This window comes from Bos indicus x Bos taurus, chromosome 17 (genome assembly GCF_003369695.1).
Source record: "Bos indicus x Bos taurus breed Angus x Brahman F1 hybrid chromosome 17, Bos_hybrid_MaternalHap_v2.0, whole genome shotgun sequence".
NCBI classification, from domain to species: domain Eukaryota; kingdom Metazoa; phylum Chordata; class Mammalia; order Artiodactyla; family Bovidae; genus Bos; species Bos indicus x Bos taurus.
This window is the reverse complement of record NC_040092.1, coordinates 72,310,817-72,320,602: the sequence shown is the minus strand read 5'-3', so window position 1 is coordinate 72,320,602 and position 9,786 is coordinate 72,310,817. Positions and strand designations below refer to the sequence as shown.

The 9,786-nt window shown below is 43.3% G+C and overlaps 1 pseudogene; it reads right to left on the bottom strand.

Moving 5' to 3' along the window:
• Positions 1 to 1,032: 1,032 nt before the first annotated feature.
• Positions 1,033 to 1,364, bottom strand: LOC113875164 (annotated as a pseudogene).
• Positions 1,365 to 9,786: the final 8,422 nt, after the last annotated feature.

The window sequence follows — 9,786 nt, the reverse complement described above, 5'->3', positions numbered from 1 at the left end:
AGGGCCACAGAGGACAGCACGCCCACGGAGTGCCATCCAGACCAACATGGCCCCGCCGGCGAGAGGGGAACACCCCGAGCCCAGGCGGCAGCGGCTAGCTCAAGTCTGTGACCCCCACCCCTCTGCCCACCATGGGCGCTGCTGCCCGCGATCTGATTCTTTCTCCACATAAGCACTGTATTGGGAGATGGTGTAGATAAAGGTAAGAATCCAAAACGTTCTTTGGAAGTGAGGAGAACAAGGTAGAGCTCAGTAAGGCTGGAGCAGGTACGGGAACCACCCAGTAAAACACAGGCTTGAGCAGCTCCCCCACATACATTTACATAAGCTGTAATCATTTCATTATTAACATAAAGAGGATAAATGGGATCAAACGGAGGAAGACAAAATGTGGCATAAAATGGAAGGCAGGTGGGAAAAAGCATGGTTAGCTGTAATCTGTGGAGAAGGCAAGGGCACCCCAGTACTCTTGCCTGGAAAATCCCATGGACGGAGGAGCCTGGTAGGCTGCACTCCATGGGGTCGCTAAGAGTTGGACACGACTGAGCTTATTCACTTTCACTTTTCAGTTTCATGCATTGGAGAAGGAAATGGCAACCCACTCCAGTGTTCTTGCCTGGAGAATCTCAGGGACGGGAGACCTGGTGGGCTGCCATCTATGGGGTCGCACGTAGTCTGACACAACTGAAGCGACTTAGCAGCAGCAGCAGCTGTAATCTGAATGGCACACTGGAACAAGAGCTGAGCTGAGGAAAACCTTCCATACTCTCCACTCCTCATTTTTACTTTATTTACTTACTTATCATTATTTTTAAACATTTATTTATTTACTTGACTATTGTCGGGTCTTAGTTGCAATGTGCAGGCTCTCTAGTTGGTCCTGCTGGCTACAGAGCACTGAGTTGGTTTGCTGTGTTCCACAGAGCTTAGTTGCCTCTGCCACATGTGGGGTATTAGTTCACTGACCAGGGATCGAACCACGTCCTGCACTGGAAGCCAGATTCCTTTTTTTTTTTTTTTTTAAGAGCTTTTTATTGAATGTGTTACTAAAGAAGTTTAGTCAAAAAGACCAAAGCCCATGTCATCATCAGACTCTTCAGATTCTTCTTTCTTTGCTTCTACTTTTTTCTCCTCAGCTGGGGCAGCAGTGGTGGACAGGATAGGTCCACCAGCCCCTACCATACAGATGAGGCTCCTGATGTTGACATTGGCCAAAGCTTTTGCAAACAAGCCTGGCAGAAAAGCTCAACATTTATACCAGCTGCTTTAATGAGGGCATTGATCTTATTCTCCATGACCATCACCTCATTGTTGTGCAGAATGAGGGCTGAATAGATGCAGGCGAGCTCCAAGACCGGGACCATGGTGTGGGTGAGTGCTAGCTGGAGACTGCCAGGTGCAGTGCTAGTCGCCAGTTGATGTGAGGACTTCACCCTAAAATGGTGGAAGCTTCCTTGGAAGGACTGAACACCTTAACGGCAGCGGAGGAAAGCTGAACAGTGGATTTTTCTTTACCAGTGGGCCACCAGGGAAGTCCCAGTCCTCATTTTTAAGAGTGGATGATACTGCATCTTGGGGAGACAGAAGTCACAAGCTCACACCACAGCAGAAGCAGATCTTTATCTCTCACCATTCATCATCTCTGAGTGGAAACACCATCCATCCTTCAAGGCTCAATTCAAAAACCATCCCTTCCTCCTTTCTCTTTCACCTCTGAATCTCCACAGATGATTGGACTCTGAAACTAGAAGAGCAACAGTTTTGTGTTGCTTGTCCTGGCATCCTGTCATTTTTTTCCCCTTGTCCTGGGCTGCTTCTCCCCTGAGGCCCACTGGTGCTGGAGGAGAGAACCTTACATCTCCTTCAGGACGCTACCGATGTCTGTGCAGACAGGAAGGCTGTTCTACATAGAGGGCTGTCTTGCTCCAGAAAAATAATGAAATGTATCTTGGCCCCATCCCTTTTTCCTTCTTTTCAGTAAATGACTTTCATAAATGTCTCTCTATTCCTATGAACCTGGCCAGAAGCTTAAGGTTTTCCCTCAGAGGATCAAAAAAGGGAAAAAAATAAAATGAAATCCCAGGATGTACAGGAGACCAGAAGCCAGATGCATTCAGCGTTTCTCTGGTTTCCCCTTTGAGTGACAGGCAGTCATAGACATAGCATGACTGCTCGTGTCACAGGGCCACAGCAGTCATGTGTAGTGACTGACAGGGAATTTAAAGGTAATAAAGAAGCATCTATAATTTTTTCCTATTATTATTATGCTAAAAAGGACTCATTATGAAATCATGTTTAAATAGAAGATGGCTTATACCTAAAGGAGGAATTATAAAAATGAGATGTCTTCTCTTGTCACTGAGCCTTTGTGAATTTAGAAACCTTGACAAGTGAGTCACTGAAAAGTCCTAAGAGGTAACATTGTTAATCTGCCTCTTCTCCCGAGAAATTAGACATGAGAGACTAGAAATAAAAACTCAAGTCCACCACCTATCAAATTTCTGAAGAAACTAGTGGCAGAAGTGTAGGGTAAGGAAATTAGAGAAAGTGAGGTTCGAAGAATGAGACGGGCACTTTACAGGAACAGATCACCTTTAATGAGGTGAGAAGGGGCAGCAGTCAGATTAGTGAGCTGCTGCACTAACCCAAGAAAAGAGGAAGTATATATATGGAAATCTACTGTCTAAAGGGGGCATGTTCTTCTCCAAGGTTGTTCGGATTAGTTATCTCTTAAACAGCTGGGGCAAGGAATTCTGGAGATCGGCCAGAGGCTGGGACCGGCTGGGAGCTGGGCATAATCAACCTTAATTCCATTTTTTTCTTCAAGTGAGAGAGTTCTTTGTTTTGCATAGAATGGTGGGGAGGACCCCAAGGGGAGTTTTAACTCCAGGCTATTTTGAGCTGTGTAACTTTCCTTCAAGAAAAGTGACAGACAAAAATGAGAATAAAACAAATGAGCAGATCTGATTCCAAGAAATATGCTTTAGTTGCTGCAAAGTCCTGGAAAGAAAAGCTGGATTATCATTTCCTTGAGGAAGAAGCTGTGTTTTTGTTCACCGGTGAATTCCTTGTTTGCTAGGCAGCAGAAAGGAGGCATTCAGTAGATGTCTAGTGCATCAAAATCTTTGAGGCACACTTGGTCTAGGAAAGGCTAGGACATGCCTGTGTTCTCTTCCATAGCAAGCATTTCTGAGTTTCTGCCAATCTTTTCTGTTCTGGGCACTTCACAGAAAAGCAGATGCCCTCAGTCTTTTGTACTATCCTAAGCCTGGGTCTCACAGTAATTTATTTCCCTTCTTTTTCTGCAATGAAAAAGTGACAACTTCTCTGGCAAACAATGTCTTCATTGTCACTAATGATGACAAATCAAAAGGTCAGCAGGGCCTCTATTTTTCATGCCTACTATTGGGTTGGCAATTTGGATTTAGTTGGTAAATTGCCTATTTACCAACTATTTAGTTGGTAAGTAGTCTAACTACTATTGGTTAGACTACTATTGGTTAGAAGTTATTCTCAAGTTTAAGGGTTTTATTCTCAAACCTTGGAGCATCGGAAGTCAGGAAGCACCCTCTGATCTGAATGCTCATTCTTCCTGTTCCTGTTATGGACCTCTGCCTTTCACACCAGCAGATCCAGGCAGCTCTGTCTAGAGAACTTATTACTTTTTTAAAAATAAAATATCCATGATGAGAAAATCAACATATTTTATTGTTAATAGTGATGATAGAGAATTTTCTCATCCTGTTATTTATCCATTCATCTGAGGTCACAAAGAACATGTCTTAAGATATTCAGCAGATTATGACAGGGCCTGTGTTTGAAGGAAGAAAAACCTTGTATTCAAAATAATTTTGTTTTCAAGCCTTCCAATCATTCATCATATGGCTTTGCTAAACCCTGAAAGGGTACTCTAGAGGATCTTTAAGTGATGATGCCCTGCACAGCCATGTGGGGCACAGCCCGCCCATGTACACTTGGTATTAATCTCCCCACCTTCTGGATCCCTGGAAGCGGGTGTGTGGTGTGGGCGTGTTTCGTGTGTTTGACATCTATAAATACACTCAGAGCTGCTCAGAGCTGCTCACTGGTATTTCAGTACATTCACTATTCCCAGTTTTTACATATACCCACACCCTCATAAAAAGGAGTAAAGCAGAATTTTATTTCTACTCTGATGACCATGACTCAGATAAATTGCTATAAAACAAGACGTCACTTTTATTTTATTTTTTAAAAATTAATTAATTAATTTTAATTGGAGGTGAATTACTTTACAATATTGTAGTGGTTTTTGCCATACATTCACATGAATCAGCCATGGGGGTACATGTGTTCCCCATCCTGAACCCCTCTCCCACATCCCTCCTCAAAGTTGCAGGATATAAAATTAACACACAGACATCACTTTTAAGTGTACCCCTTTTGTCTGTAGAACAATGAGACACATAAAGAACATTCTGCTCTCACTCTATTCCCTTCACCTTCCTTGGTGCTGGCTTCCATTTATGCCATCACCTGCCTCTACAGTTTGGTTTGAGATTTGTTCTTCTCCCAGTCTGTAACCCTGACTCCATTTCTTGGCTAAAGTTTTATTCTCTCCTTTTTCTCAGGTATCCCACCTGCAAGTCCTCTGGTCATTGCAGCCCAGACCTCCATCACAGTCACACTGACCTGGAGAGTGTTCCAGACCCATCACCCCTTGGACCCACTGCCTGGTTTCTCCTCAGTCTGTGGAGCTAGACTGGGTCCAGACTTTGGCCTTGCTTCCTGCTGGGTATGGGGTATACAACACGTGTTGGCTTCAGTTTCCTCATTTGAAAAATGGATATATTAACAAGACATACCTCTTGGGGCTTTTAATGAAGACTGGTAGATCGCTGTTCAGTTGAGTTCAGTTCGGTTTCTCAGTCGTGTCCGACTCTTTGCAACCCCATGAATCGCAGCATGCCAGGCCTCCCTGTCCATCACCAACTCCCAGAGTCCACCCAAACTCATGTCTATTGAGTCAGTAATGCCATCCAACCATCTCATCCTCTGTCGTTCCCTTCTCCTCCTGCCCTCAATCTTTCCCAGCATCAGGGTCTTTTCCAATGAGTCAGCTCTTCGCATCAAGTGGTCAGAGTACTGGAGTACCAGCTTCAGCATCAGTCCTTCCAATGAACACCCAGGACTGATTTCCTTTAGGATGGACTGGTTGGATCTCCTTGCAGTTGAAGGGATTGTCAGGAGTCTTCTCCAACACCACAGTTCAAAAGCATCAATTCTTCGGTGCTGAAGTACTGCCAAACCCAGTGAGTCATGCCTCCCTGAACCCATGCCCTTGTGAGATCCCCTGTGATATTGATTTGGTTTCACCATGTGGCCTCTTTGGGCAAAGACAGAAGCAGAGGCTTGATCAGTGTGTGAACATTGTGTTTTTACACTCTCTCGTTTGCTGCTTTTTTGAATGCAGCCACCACTTGGAGAAGCCTGGGTAGACTTGCTGGTTGATGAGAGACAACTGTTCAGCTAACCCACCCCCATCCCACCTTCCCTTGGTCAACTACTAGACATGTAAATGAGGCCATTTGGAACTAGTCAGTCTGGCTAACTTGCCAAGTGATTGTAAACACATGAATGCTTCCAGGTGACACTATATGGAGCAGAGATGAATTTTACCAACTAAATCCAAATTGCCAACCCACAGAATCTTTAGCAATTAAGTGATGATTGAGTTATTCAGTTTTGGAGCAATTTCTTATGTAACAATAGTTAGCTGATACAAAGATAAATGAGTTTTTCTATGGTACATAAAAGGTATTTAGAGAAGTGTGTGGGATAGTTTGTGTTTATGTCAGTAGTTATTTATTATTCTTTATCAATGGTTCCAGCCATAATGGTGATCTTGGAGACTTGTGAATGCGCTTAGCCTTCTTATATTCCTGTGCCTTTGCACATGACTAAAACTTTCATGTTTCACTTTTCATTGACTGCCTACTTCCTCCTTGTCCCTTGAGCAGAGGGATATTAAAAATGTTTAAGAACTGGTATGGTATGGGCAGCAAGCAATCAACGGTGAACCACTTGAATGTCAAGACTGTCTTTGAATCTCAGTTCAAACATCATGCTGCCTGAGTTACTAGAGCACTTCATCAGATTCCCCTGTTTCTGCTCTCATGTTCCCCATCCAGTAGTTTGTTCTCAACAGAGTCATCTTTTAAAAGGTAAATGATCCTTTAAAAAGATAAGTCAGATTATGCACCCCTCTCTCAAAACTGGGCAATTGTTCTTGGGTCTCTCCAAGTAAAATGTAAGGTCATTAAAATGTCTAAGCCCTCTGCTTTCAACCCTTACCTCCTGACATCCTCTCATCTGCCTGCTATGCTTACACTCTGCAACAGCTACACTGGATGCCTTCTTCAAAGCTGCCTATATTAGGGACTTTGTTCTAGCAGTTCTTTCTTCCTGGAACCGTTGTCTCAAAGTAACAATGCTTGCCTCTACCAAGTCTGCTCAAATCTCACTTTCTCAATGTAACCTAAGCTGAATCTCGTAATACTGCAACTTGCTCCTACCTATCAGGTCACACTCCCACTCACCCCTGGATCCTACCACCTTTTGTATCAGTCAGTGATCCACTAATGGAGCAGAACCAGAAGGAGAAATATATCTAAGGAGCTGGCTTCTGCAACTGTGGGGGTTGGCTAGGCAAGTCTGAAATCCACAGGGCAAGCTGTCAGGAAGGGCAGGCTAAAACTTGCCCACATGAGCCAAAACTGCAATCCATTAAGGTAATTTCATGTTCTTAGGAACACCTCCGTTCAGCTCTCGTGGTCTTTCAACTAATTGAATCAGCCTTACCCAGATTATCTAGGAAACCATATAACTAAGGACTATACCCTAGCCAACTGTCACATAATTTTCTAATTTTTATGTCAATTGTCTGTCTTCTGTACTAAAGATAAATCCCATGAAGGTGAGAGGCCTTTGTTTTGCTTGCTGATGTATTCCACAGTAAATATTCAATAAGCATTCATTCAATGAAATAACATCACACCCTCAGGAAGTCTTCTCTGACTACCTGCTGTGCATCACCCCAGAGACACTCACATCCCCTAAATAAGGTGCTGTTTTTCTTCTCATTGATCTAAAGTTAGTTAAATCCATTCACTTCAATCAGACCAGTCTAACCTCCTTATAGGATACAGCACCAGAAATAACTAAATATCTTATGGTTTTATTTAAACTTCTCTCTTTGCTCACATTGGTCTCTTATTTTCTATCTATTCCTTTAGCTTTCTTCTATGCCCTTTTCCTACTCTACTTTGACAAACTGGGAAAAAATACAAAGAAGGATTGTTACAGTTAAATGTACATACATAAAGAATCCCTTGGACTTCCCTGGTGGTACTGCTGCTGTTGCTGCTGCTGCTAAGTCACTTCAGTCATGTCCGACTCTGTGCGACCCCATAGACAGCAGCCCATCAGGCTCCGCCACCCCTGGGATTCTCCAGGCAAGAACACTGGAGTGGGTTGCCATTTCCTTCTCCAGTGCATGAAAGTAAAAAGGGAAAGTGAAGTTTCTCAGTCGTGTCCAACTCTTCGCAACCCCATGGAATGCAGCCTACCAGGTTCCTCCGTCCATGGGATTTTCCAGGCAAGAGTACTGGAGTGGGTTGCCATTGCCTTCTCCGCCCTGGTGGTATAATGGTTAAGAATTCACCTGCTAATGCAGGGGACATAGGTTCAATCCTGGCCAGGGAAGATTCCACATGCTGTGGAGCAAGTAAGCCTGTGTGCCACAACTACTGAACCCATATGCTGCAACTAATGAAGCCCATGTTCCTAGAGCCTGTGCTCTGCAATAAGAGAAGCCACTGCAATGAGAAGCCCATTCACTGCAACTAGAGAAAGTCCACATACAGCAATGAAGACCCAGGGCAACCCAAAATAAATAAATGAATAAATAATTCAGGAAAAACTAAAGAACCCTATGCACAAAGCCAAAGGCAGTGTTGAGTTGTTAGACACCTTCACCTGCAGAAATAGTTAGCAGCATGCATCCATAGTTTTACCAGCATTTCTTAAGCACCAAATATATCAGACATTGTATGAAATATTGAGACCACAGAGGGAAAAGTCAAGGTATCTGCCTTCAAGTTGTTTACAGACTTGTTCAGAATGATGAAGCAATATCCTAGAGACTGAATCTAGCCCTTATTCATTATTAGTTCAACTTACACATTGTTGGCCTATGTGGTATTTGATATTTAAATTAGTTATTAACAATGGAAAATGAGAAGATCTCACATAAAAATCAGAATTTGGGGTTTCCTTTGAAATATGAGAGGATATAGAAACATTGGCAATAGCCGCTCAGATCCAAGGAGGAACTTCTTGAGTGCTCCGTCTTTAGTTCTCCATCTTTCCTACCATTGTTACTCTGTATCAAGGGCAGAAGCCAGGTCCTATTATCTTACCCTTGGCCTCATCTGCTCATTTAGGTTAACTTCCTGGCTGCCTGTGGGCATTTGCGTTTTAGATTGCTAGACGAGTGGGTTGCATTTGATTCAGTTCAGTTCAGTTCAGTCACTCAGTCATGTCCGACTCTTTGCGACACCATAGACTGCAGCACACCAGGCCTCCTTGTCCATCACCAACTCCTGGAGTTTGCTCAAACTCATGGCCATTGAGTCGGTGATGTCATCCAACCATCTCATCTTCTGTTGTCCCCTTCTCCTCCCACCCTCAATCTTTCCCAGCATCAGGGTCTTTTCCAATAAGTCAGTTCTTCGCATCAGGTGGCCAATATATTGGAGTTTCAGCTTCAACATCAATCCTTTCAGTGAATATTCAAGACTTATTTCCTTTAGGATAGATTGGTTGGATCTCCTTGCTGTCCAATGGACCCTCAGGAGTCTTCTTCAATACCACAGTTTAAAAGCATCAATTCTTTGGTGCTCAGCTTTCTTTATAGCCCAACTCTCACATACATACATGACTACTGGAAAAACCATAGCTTTGACTAGATGGACATTTGTTGGCAAAGTAGCATCTCTGCTTTCAATATGCTGTCTATGTTGGTCATAACTTTTCTACCAAGGAGCAAGCATCTTTTAATTTCATGGCTTAAGTCACCATCTGCAGTGATTTTGAAGCCCCAAATATAAAGTCTGTCACTGTTTCCATCTATTTGTCATGAAGTGATGGGACCAGATGCCATGATCTTAGTTTTCTGAATGTTGGCTTTTAAGCCAACTTTTTCACTCTCCTCTTTCACTTTCATCAAGAGGCTCTTTAATTCTTCTTCGTTTTCTGCCATAGGGGTGGTGTCATCTGCATACCTGAGGTTATTGATAGTTCTGCCGGCAATCTTGATTCCAGCCTGTGCTCCATCCAGCCCAGTGTTTCTCATGATGTACTCTGCATAGAAGTTAAATAAGCAGGGTGACAATATACAGCCTTGTCGTACTCCTTTCCCAATTTGGAACCAGTCTGTTGTTCCATGTCCAGTTCTAACTGTTGCTTCCTGACTTTCATACAGATTTCTCAGGAGGCAGGTCAGGTGGTCTGGTATTCCCATCTCTTTAAGAATTTTCCACAGTTTGTTGTGATCCACACAGCCAAAGGCTTTGCCATAGTCAATAAAACAAAAGTAGATGTTTTTCTGGAAGTTTCTTGCTTTTTCAATGATCCAACGGATGTTGACAATTTGACGTTTGGTTCCTCTGCCTTTTCTAAATCTTCCCTGAACATCTGGAAGTTCATGGTTCATGTGCTGTTGAAGCCTGGCTTGGAGAATTTTGA